We start from the raw sequence: 10,497 nt of genomic DNA on the forward strand, positions 1-10,497 counted from the left end.
TTTTGTTTTTTTTAACCAAATATCTTCGCCCATTCAGCCAGAGGTGGTGAAAAATAACTGTCTATAATCTCGTCCTTCACCTGTGGTCATCGATGTGGAGCGGTACTGACGGCAGTGTAAAAACAAACACAAAGCGCTTGGAAAACAGATTGCGTTAACAGTGGCTACGGTTACATGGTGTGTTTTTTTTTTAGATTCTGAATTAATATTTCAGAATAAAATAATTTGGGATTAACGTATTCTCGTATGTGTTTACACGAAAATAATTCAGGATGAAGGTTTACATGAAACACGTCCTTAACTCCTCTTCAGAGCGGCGGGTTGGGAAGGGTTCTGATTGGACAGAGGGTGCATGTGACGTATGACGTATACCGGAAACAAACAAAGCTGGCTCCCTGCTTCTCGTCTTTTCAGTCGTAACTTGTAAAAACTACATAATAAGTACCAGTTTCACCGCTATTTTGATTATAAATGTGAAGTAGCAGCTCAACACGAGCATACTACTTCACTTTTTACAGCAACTGAGAAGGAGAAGAAAGATAGACCGCCGAACACGGGAGGTAAAACAACGCGCGTCATCGGGACAGGACAAGGTAACGAGCATGCTCAGAACGACCAGAATTAACTTAGAGCGGAATGAAGGTTTACATGACAGAGGAATTAAATAGTTTGGAATTAAAATGCTAATAAACCAGAGACTTACATTGGAATTAAGTTTAATTCTGAATAAAAATTAGCATGAGGAGTTAAGTGTTTACATGGTCGTTTTTCATCAGTTTGAAGCGGAATTAACTTATTTGGAATTAAAGATTAATTAAAACTCCCATGTAAACGACGGAGTGTTGAGGACGTCCACACTGTTGGAAACAAAGGTCACACATGTGACGTCATGGTATTTTATTTTTTAGACGGTGATGTTTCAAAATCTAAAACTCCGGTTATATATGTCCACATGCAGACATGCAAACGGAGTATTTGCACATCTTCATTTTGGTCGGAGGTTTTTAAAACAATAGATTTTGATTGTATTAATCTGTGTTTTCGCAATTTGTCCTGTCATCCAGGTGAGATACCTGCTACGTGTGGACGAGGCCTCAGACGTGTCATTCCTCCCACACACCTGACTCACATGAATGAACTTCTTCATCAAGTTGTTTGCAGCCCGTTAACAAGCCTCTCATTTCAATCAGGTGTGTTAAAGTAGGGGTCCCTTAAAAACACACAGGTCAGTGGTACCTGGAGACCAGCATTAAGAAAACACTGTTATAAGAAAATGTCACTTCATTGTTTTAGTTGTTTTTTTTGTTTTTTTTTGAAACTGTGAATTTACTCCTGGATCAGACAGAGACAAGACCAAGAGTTCCACCTCTGCTCCGATGCATATCTTATAAGTAACACTTGCTATAAAGTGCTAAAAAATTCAGTGCAGACATGCAGAAAGTTTCTAACAAAGAAAAGAAGCAATGCAAATGTGTCATAGTCTGATGTTCCTGTTGCTCTGCTTATTCATCACATTGCAAAGTAATCTGTGGGACCACAAGTCAGCAGCTCACAGCGCATCACACGGAGGGAATCTGTGAAATTATGTGTGACAAGACCACTTACACAAAACACTCTGCAGCGTGAAGGATTCCCCTCCTCATCTCAGGAAGCAGCCGTGCGTTTGTGCTGATTCAGCCAAACAGCAGCTACCTCCTCCGTGCTGCATTTGCGTGCAGAGACATGAGGCCGAGCAGATGGGGAGTCATGGGCGAATGTTTAGATGTGGGATGATGACACTGATCTCCAGATACTCATCTTTTGTTTGGTGCTCAAGGTCCCTGCAGCCCTGAGGGAGAATAAAACAGTTACAAATAGATGTTTTCCATAATCCCCCGGAAGAGAGAATTCAGTCACAGCGGACAGAAAGCGACAAAGCTGACACAAAAATCATGTATACATGTACAAATCACGTATTATCCATCTTGTTCCTCCTGCAGATTTAGAGAGACTGACTTCTTTGCTTCCCACATTGTTGAGGAGAACAATGCGTGTAAATATATCTCTCTATGTGTATGTGTCAGGGACTGAATGCTGTGGATTTAACACTGTGGGGGAGGGGAAAGTAAATAGAAGATTAAAGCTTTTTAAAGGTCTCACAGTACTTTTTTTTGTCAGTTTTGTTACATATTTAAAATGTTATGTAAATTAGAAAAAAAAAGGGGGTGTGAGGATTAAAATCAAGATGACAAATTGTTTTCTCTAAGAATGAGCTTATTTTCCAACCAGGGAAGTTAGCCTGCTGATTTATCGCTCCGTTCATCCTGGACATAAAGCTGCAATTTATTCTAATACAATGAAGAAACACTTAGTTTTATGTGTACGATCTTCTTCTTTTGATGCACCGATGGAGAAAATTGCATCATATGAGAAAGCTGCAGACACACTTGCATATTAAAAAAAAAATGGATTACATGGAAAGTGTCTGGAAAAGTAAGTTTCTATTTCCTTTTTTCCACTGGAATTAAAGTCAGTGGCTGCCAGGAGATGTACTTGATGTTTGGTATTGGAGGCATTGGAGAAGGGTTGTATCTTAAAGTTGCAGGATTGTAAGATCTGCAGGACCAGCTTGGGCATCTCTGGATTATTCTGTGAAATTAACACGTTAATTTTTTAATACATTAGTGCATAAATATCAATTATTACTCATACAATATTAACAATCTCAATTTGACATGATTCGGTGAGCAATTTCTTTTTTATCTTGTCTTGTCCATCGGGTTGTAGCAAGCAAAAGGAAGGTCCGGCTGATTTGTTGTGCTGAACAAATCTGTTTTTCCAAAGGGAATATTATGGATTTAAGTCTTGTAAGTCTGATTTTCTTTTACTCTTATTTTTAGTTATTTAATTTGAATAATTATTTGTTAATGAATTTATGTAATATTGCTGTGCGTGACCACAGGGGACAGAGAAAAGGGATGAAATTAAATGGAGATTCAGTGAAAGAAAGAGGACATAAAGACACACCAGACAGAAAGCAAAGACCTTTCAACTGAACTAGATACTAGAACAAAGCTGACAATCATCAGGAGCACCAGTAAGAAATGAACAAGCTGGAAAAAGAAAAAAAAAACAAAAAAACACCACACACACAGTAAAAGGCAAAGTACCAGAAACACAGACAAATTACACCAGTGTTTTTCAGTTCTGGTCCTCGGGTCACCCTCCCCTCCTCTGCCTGTTTTAGACATCATCCTCCTCCAAAGCACCTGAGTCAGATTATTGAACTTCCTCATCAAGTTCTTTGCAGCCTGTTAAAGAGTCTTTATTTCTTTTAGAGGTGTTAAGGTCGGGCTGCCTATAAAACATACAGGGCGGGGGGGTCCTGAGGACCGGAACTGAGAAACACTGAATTAGACTAAAGTAGCTTTTAGTATAAAAACTTCCAGGACAACCCAGTGGCTGTGTCAGCATGCAGAATGTAAGGAATGATGAGTGTTCAAAGACGAGTGTGCAAATGCAACCGTGGAGGCCAGAGGGAAACCCTGGAGCCACCACACCATGCAGATCAACATGCATCTGCACAGGAGTCGACAGAGGAAGGCCTCAGCCAGAGCTCTCTGACGCAACGGGGAAAAGCAGCTGGAGGGCCAAGATCAGTAGCCGCCGCCCCCACCGGGGATCGGCTACTCAGGGCAAGCAGAGCGCAGGGTCCGAGCCCCCATGAGCCTGAGAAATGCCTCGGTAAGTGTGATGATTAGTGCTTTGAATTGTTCATCCCATATTGTTTTTCATTTGCATACAACTGGCTGCTACTGTTGTTTTACTTGCGGTACAGTATGAACTCATGGTTGTGCTGCCTTCTTGGCCAGGTTGCTCTTGGAAAAACTGTCTAATCTCAGTGAAGTTTTTATCTGGTTTAATAAAAGAAAAATGAAGAAAGACTGAACATGTTTGTTTGGAAGGGTTGCAGCTGAAAGCTTCTTCTCTCTAAAAGAACATGGCTTGTATTACAGCATCTTTTCTTATTGTTGTTAAAAACCTTATTCATAATGAAATGATCCTCCTTAATATTTCATTCTGTGACTAATTCAGTCCATTGTCCTGCTGTTGTTTTCCAAAAGCTATTAAAATGACTTCAATGAGCAACACTGCCATAAATATTGACTAGAGCACCAAATGTGTATTAATCCTGGTCTAAAAATAGTCCAGCAAACACGCATTTTGCACTATTCAAGCCAAGCTGTTGTATGATATCATTCACCGTCGTTTTTAAACTACACTAGTGGTTTATGTGTAGTTTTTAACTACTGTTTTGTTCCAGACAGGCTTTAAATGTATAAATGGTGCTAAAAGGTTTTATTGGAAAAAGACAACTCTGTCGGGTGTTTGGGTTTTAAGAGCTATTTTTCTGTAATGAAACTTGGATCTGAAGGGGTTAACTAACATAGTTTTGTGATGATTTTCTTCATTTTCAGAAAATGAAGCCTTATGATTTGTTAATGCTGCTCTGACTTCTCCATTATTGCTATTGTGAAGTTTTTAGTGATTAATACCTCTACTGAGTGGATTATAACAGCTAATGTTTCACCTCCAGTAAGGAGTAACAGACACCTGGTGGGAGAAAAAATCCTGACCATGTTGGCAGTCACACTTTGAGTTATATATTACTTTTAAAATGAAAATTAAGTATGAAAATCTTCCTCAAAGGCAACATTTACAACATACAGGACTGCATAGATAGCATACTAACTATGTTGGTGAAATATTAAATCTGGGGATGTTCAAGCTTGGCTTTTTTACTGATTTACAATGTATCAGTTTAGTCCAATATCTTAATTTCCAATACCGATATCAACCAAAACTAATATTTTTGGAGTGAGTTGTGCCAGAGAAACAAAAATATCTGAAAAACTATACATGACATTGCTCATATTTTGTCAATTTGAGATAAAAAAAAATACTTGGCTGAAGAGTTTGATATATAATATGTGCATGCTGTGTAAAAGTTATGCCATTTAAAAAGTAAAACCCATACCAAAAATGTCCAAAATTGCATTTTAATGTTGGTCTTAGCTGTTAATATTGGTATGCCGATATCAGACATCTTCTAATTAAATCATATATTCCCTTGACATTAAAATTTTAGTATTGTGATTTTACATTTCTACGCCATGTGAGTAGTAAACAATCAGGAGCTGTGCATTACATGGTTTTAATGTATGGCATGGAGTCTAGAACACCATGTATGGCAAGCCAAAGGGGTCATAATTCACCACTTCGGGATGCACAGCGGATTCTTGTTCTAAACTCTGCGTCCTTCCCAAACTGTGTAATACATGCAACCAAGTTGTTCAGTCAGCTTATACCATGGTCCCACACAGCAAAAATGCTAGACAAATATTTCTTTATGACAAAACTTCCCAAACATGCTGAAGTGGAGAAATTATTTTAAACTGGCCTCGATGTACGTTTTAATTTTGACAACCAGGAGAGATAAAATGCATGATTATCAGATTTTATTCATGTACACATAAAAAGTGACTGTCGTTTATTTTTTTGTTCTTCTCGTTTGCTCTTCTCATTCATCAAATGTTTTATTTCAGCTAAAAAGGATCAAATTCACCTCAAACTCCAGGCTACAGTGCGTTTCTCATTCACGAGTCAACAGCCAGCTGATCTGAACCAGTTGATTGGTGTGTTGCTATGGCGACACCGGTAACGCAGTTACATGACAGTAATTTAAGTTGCCAAACTATTTGTGTATAAAAGCAAAATCAATGCAGGCCAGTTAACATTACAATTTTCACTGAGTATGGTATAAATGTTTGTATTTGACCAAAACTAAGAGTTTTGGTGCAAAATGCATTCGATTTGTTTGGTTTAACTGTATATTTGGTAGCATCAGAATGTGTTCCAGTGAAGGACAGCAAATTATAAACAGATATAAATGGCTTTTAGAGAAAGTTGGGGGAGTGACTGAAGGTCGGCGCTGTACCATGAAGACATAACTTTTCAGAAATCCTGTTTTCTGTTGTTTAATGGCACAGATTATGAGTAGAGGCTGCACATGTTTCTAATGGTGTTTATCCTTTCTTGACATTTAAGCAGCATCATTAACAGATATATTATAGGACTTTCAACATTTCAGCAGCAATGATTGTGGAGCTAAAAGTCTAAACAGACTGAAGAAGTCATGAAAATAACTCAATTGCTTTATTCCACGACAGAAAAGTGTGTTAGGAGAGTCTCAGCGTCACAGAGGTAGAATAAAATCCCAACATAAATTAGGAAAATCAATGTATATGTTTATTTTAGGTCTGGTTTAAACCCGTGGATAGTTGGCAACCAAACCAGTCGACATGGAAAACTCTCAGCCACGTTGTTAATGGAAGGAAGTCCTTGTTATTGTGTGTACGTGCGTGTGTTCTGTGTGTAACATGCTTTCTTGCATGCTTTTGCGGAAGTCTGACTGCAAGTGTGTTTATTTGTTATGTTGTTGTCGTGCTTTGTGACTTAGTGTCCATGATATAGTGTCATTTTTATAATCAGTTTTGACTCATTCATTTTTTTTTTTTTTTTTTTTTTTAATAATTGTTTGCCGTCTTTTCTTATTGTCGGGGGGCCTGACCGGTGACCTGACCTGGGACAACACATGAAAACTAGTCCTTTGGCTAAATCTGGCATTTTACTGAAGTTTTTTTGTGCTGAAAACAAAATAAAATAAAGAACTGAGGAATAAAATCAGTGTGTGGTTTCAGAAATAACCAATAAACATGCATGAGATCTTTTTAAGCCTGTTCTAAAATGAGGAAAAGAGGGAAATGTCGACCATTGGAGGGAAAAGTTACATTCAATGTTGATTTATTTCTTGCTTGGTCATGTTTCACCACCTGGACTGCCGACACCAGCATCCGTCATGACTTTTCCGCTGGTTCCACCTGGGATCAAAACAAACCATCACCCAGATTAATGATTGTTTTTCTGTTTGGCAGCACATTGATTTCAATCAAAAGTATACTTTCAGCTTTTTTGGGCTTTGCTCAAAAAGGCCATTATTGATCTGTTTATCTCTCATCGGCTGGTTGACAGACAGCAAATTTTTACACTTTTGAGGTCGGAGTCATCAGGGTGAAGTTTACAGGGTAAGAAAGTGTTTGGGTAGCAATGTGAGTGCCGAGTTACACATAAAAACTCCACACTATGCTAAAGCCACAACTAATCTCTATTTAATCAGATTATTATTATTATTATTAAATAATCTAATAATAGTCTTTGTTTTTTGCATCCTTTATAACTAGAAAAAGAAAACTGACAGATGCCTCTAGTACCATCTGGTACCATCCAGGAGGGCATTTACTGAAAGAAAAAGAAGAAGAACTTCATGGTTTGCTGAAAAAAAATCTTTGCTGCTTAAAATTTCTTGGCTTTTGTTTCTCACTTAGACATGTGAGGATCTTCTCAATTGTCTATTTTATTTTTCCTTTAGCCTCTTCTACTGTCTGTGAGCCAAAATATCTCAGTGAAACATTTTGAGGGATCGCTCAAGTGGTTTGTTGAAGACGCTACATGATGATATTCATGTGTATCTTTCGCAAAAGCATTTAATGCAACATCTAAAAAGTTTTGTCATGTTAATACTGCATTACAGTCATTCATTCATTATCCTAACCGCTTAATCCAATGAAGGGTCGAGGGGAAGCTGGAGCCTATCCCAGCAGTCTTTGGGCGAAAGGCCGGGTACACAGCTCACCAGTCCATTGCAGGGCAACTGCATTACAGTGATGTACATATTCACTTTTAATTTTATTTACAAACATATTTACTGCTAATATGACAAGATTACTGCATAGAAGTGGTTGAGGAGGCAGTGATGATGTCTAAAATGATGCCTATGAAGCGAGGATGCTCCATTCTGTTGAACATCTGTAACCTCGCTTTCTCTGTTGGCTTCTTTGGTTTTAGGGGCTCAGATGTGGAGAGGATGTTAAAAAAAAAAAAAAAAAAAAAAAAAAAGGAATCTGGGATGGATAAATCAGGATATGGCATAAGGGGAAAAGTTGAAAAAGATGACAAACACTCTCAGTGCTTTGACAGACAACAGAGTGAATAATGACATTTGTAAAGCAGAACAAATGCTGCGAGGCAGAAAAATCACCAACACACCCACAGTTTGGACTGAGTCACAGGAACACAGCAGCCGGGGGCCATTTCCACTTCTACATTTGTGTCTCTTATCGCTTTCAAAGACTTGTTGACGACACCATTAGCTGTCACTCCAATCAAATCTGGACCTACGGGGATTTTTTAAAAAAAACTCTTCTGTCACAGAGATAAAATTCAACAAACAGGATCAAAGCTGCAACATTCTGTGTCAATGCGTGACATTCTCCAGCTGATGTCATCCCACAGTTTGATTGTTTATTCCAATCAAAGCTTTAGTTTGTGTGTTTACAACAAGCGCTTTACAAGCTTTCTTTTGGTTTAAAAGTAGAAATCAGTTCCTACATGTTGCCACGTTTATGCTGTGATGACCTACATGGTTTTACCTCAAAGCCACTTTGACAGCAAACCTTTCAGCCCTGTGCTTGTTTTTGTTTTTTAATATGATGAAATGTGTAAATCTCTTCAAGCACAAGTTCTGTCTCATACTTTGGAAGTAAAGGAAAATATACAAGATTAGTTAAGGTGTTTAAACGTCACACAGCACAAATGAAAAGGTTTCAAACTCGCCTAAAAAGTAAAAACTATCAGGATGAAGATGAATATCACTGGAATGAAGTCCTGAAACCACATGAAAACATCTCTGCAAAAACCAACTCTGACGGAAAGGAAACAGCACAAAATGAGACAGATTTTCATCCAGACAGTCCAGGTTAGTTCTCCAAAATGGCCATTTTGGCTGATCTGTTCTCTAAGTTCCCCAACTGGAAAACCTCTGGTTTAATAATGTAAAGCAGCTCTGAATGTTTACCTGAACATGGACCTGGTAGACTCAGGGGCTAAAGAGGGCTGTTGGACACCTGGAGGTATCCTATAAAACAAAAGGGGAACACTTGTCTGAAGAGACGTGAAAAAGCGTGACAGAGACATAAAACTACGAAGCAGTGACGGTGTTCCAAAACAATCACTCAGACACTGAATCACAGAAGAAATGCAAAGAAAATTAGCACAAATATAATGATAAAAAAAATTTAAGTAAAACAAAACAAAAGAAGAATAAAATATTTTTTTTTAAAAACAGCAGAAATGGATGCAAGTGGGAATATTCTACCTGATGATGATGATGATCTTTTGTTACCATCCTCTGGTTATGCTGCCTCCGCTTGTCAAAGAATATCTGTTAAAACACTTAGTCATAATACATTTACATATTTTATCACAACAACAACAAAACCAGATGCAAAAATCTTTTACTTCAAACTTTTTTATTACAAAATATAAATGGCAAAAAGCTGATTTTTTTTTTTTTTTTTAATCTTTTGCTAAAACAAAGACCAATCTGATTGTTTGACATGAATGCTGACAGTGGGGGGAAGGGAGCTTTTTTTTTTTTTGTTATTTTTGTAGGTTAGCATGCTACAGTGGATACAGTACAGGTGACAGTGCTCCTGCTCAAAGAAAAGCAACAAAAAGATGATGAATGATCTTCATCTTTCCTGAACTGAACCCGACAGAGACGTGACACCGACACAACAGAGGGTTTTAAAGGTTCGATCCAGAACAGACAGACAAAAATACTTCTTTATTTCTATGACATGCTCCTTTTTGTTTTGTTTTCTTTTACCTCAACACAAAGACACACGAGACATTTTCTGCATTTTGTTGTTTGCATGAAATAAGCACAAATGGTTTGACTTTCAGTTTAAACTGATGAGTTTATATGTCAGTGTTTGGTGGTTTTATTGTAATTAATAAAAATGTCAAACTTTCACCTTCTTTCAAACATGAAAAAGTAGCTAAATGCGTGCCAATGCTTACAAGAGCCTGCAAATATTCTGAATTATTTATTTGTTGCCACAAAACTGCAAATATGAATGTGTCACATCCATCACATGACTCAACATCCAGTCTGCCACAAGAAACCAGCTGTTTGGGGTGAAGAAGTCCACTCAGGACGACATCTAACTTAATCATTTGCAGATGGTTGTTTTATATAAACCAATAACCCAGTAAAAACTGTTTTAGGCACAAATGATAAAAACAGTAAATTTCCAACTTAGGTCCAGTTAAAGTTTCCGCTTCATGTGGCGAATCCAACAAAAACGGTATGAAGAGATTGTGTGTTCGGAGTGGTGAGTCCAGTGCGTGGACATGGCGGGGGGGGGGGGGGGTCCTTTTCCATACTGTCCAACATTTTCATTCCCTTCAATAACAGAAAAACACACGCGTTACCAGCGACTGCTTTGATGCGTAAAATGGCACCATGTGTGCGTAAAATGGTGTGGAGAAGGAAGGCAGGCGCACGAACAGAAACTCATGTCAGAGGTCAGGAAAACTGATAGAGCGGGCAGACAT

Source organism: Telmatherina bonti (assembly GCF_933228915.1).
Source record: "Telmatherina bonti genome assembly, chromosome: 16".
Taxonomy (NCBI): domain Eukaryota; kingdom Metazoa; phylum Chordata; class Actinopteri; order Atheriniformes; family Telmatherinidae; genus Telmatherina; species Telmatherina bonti.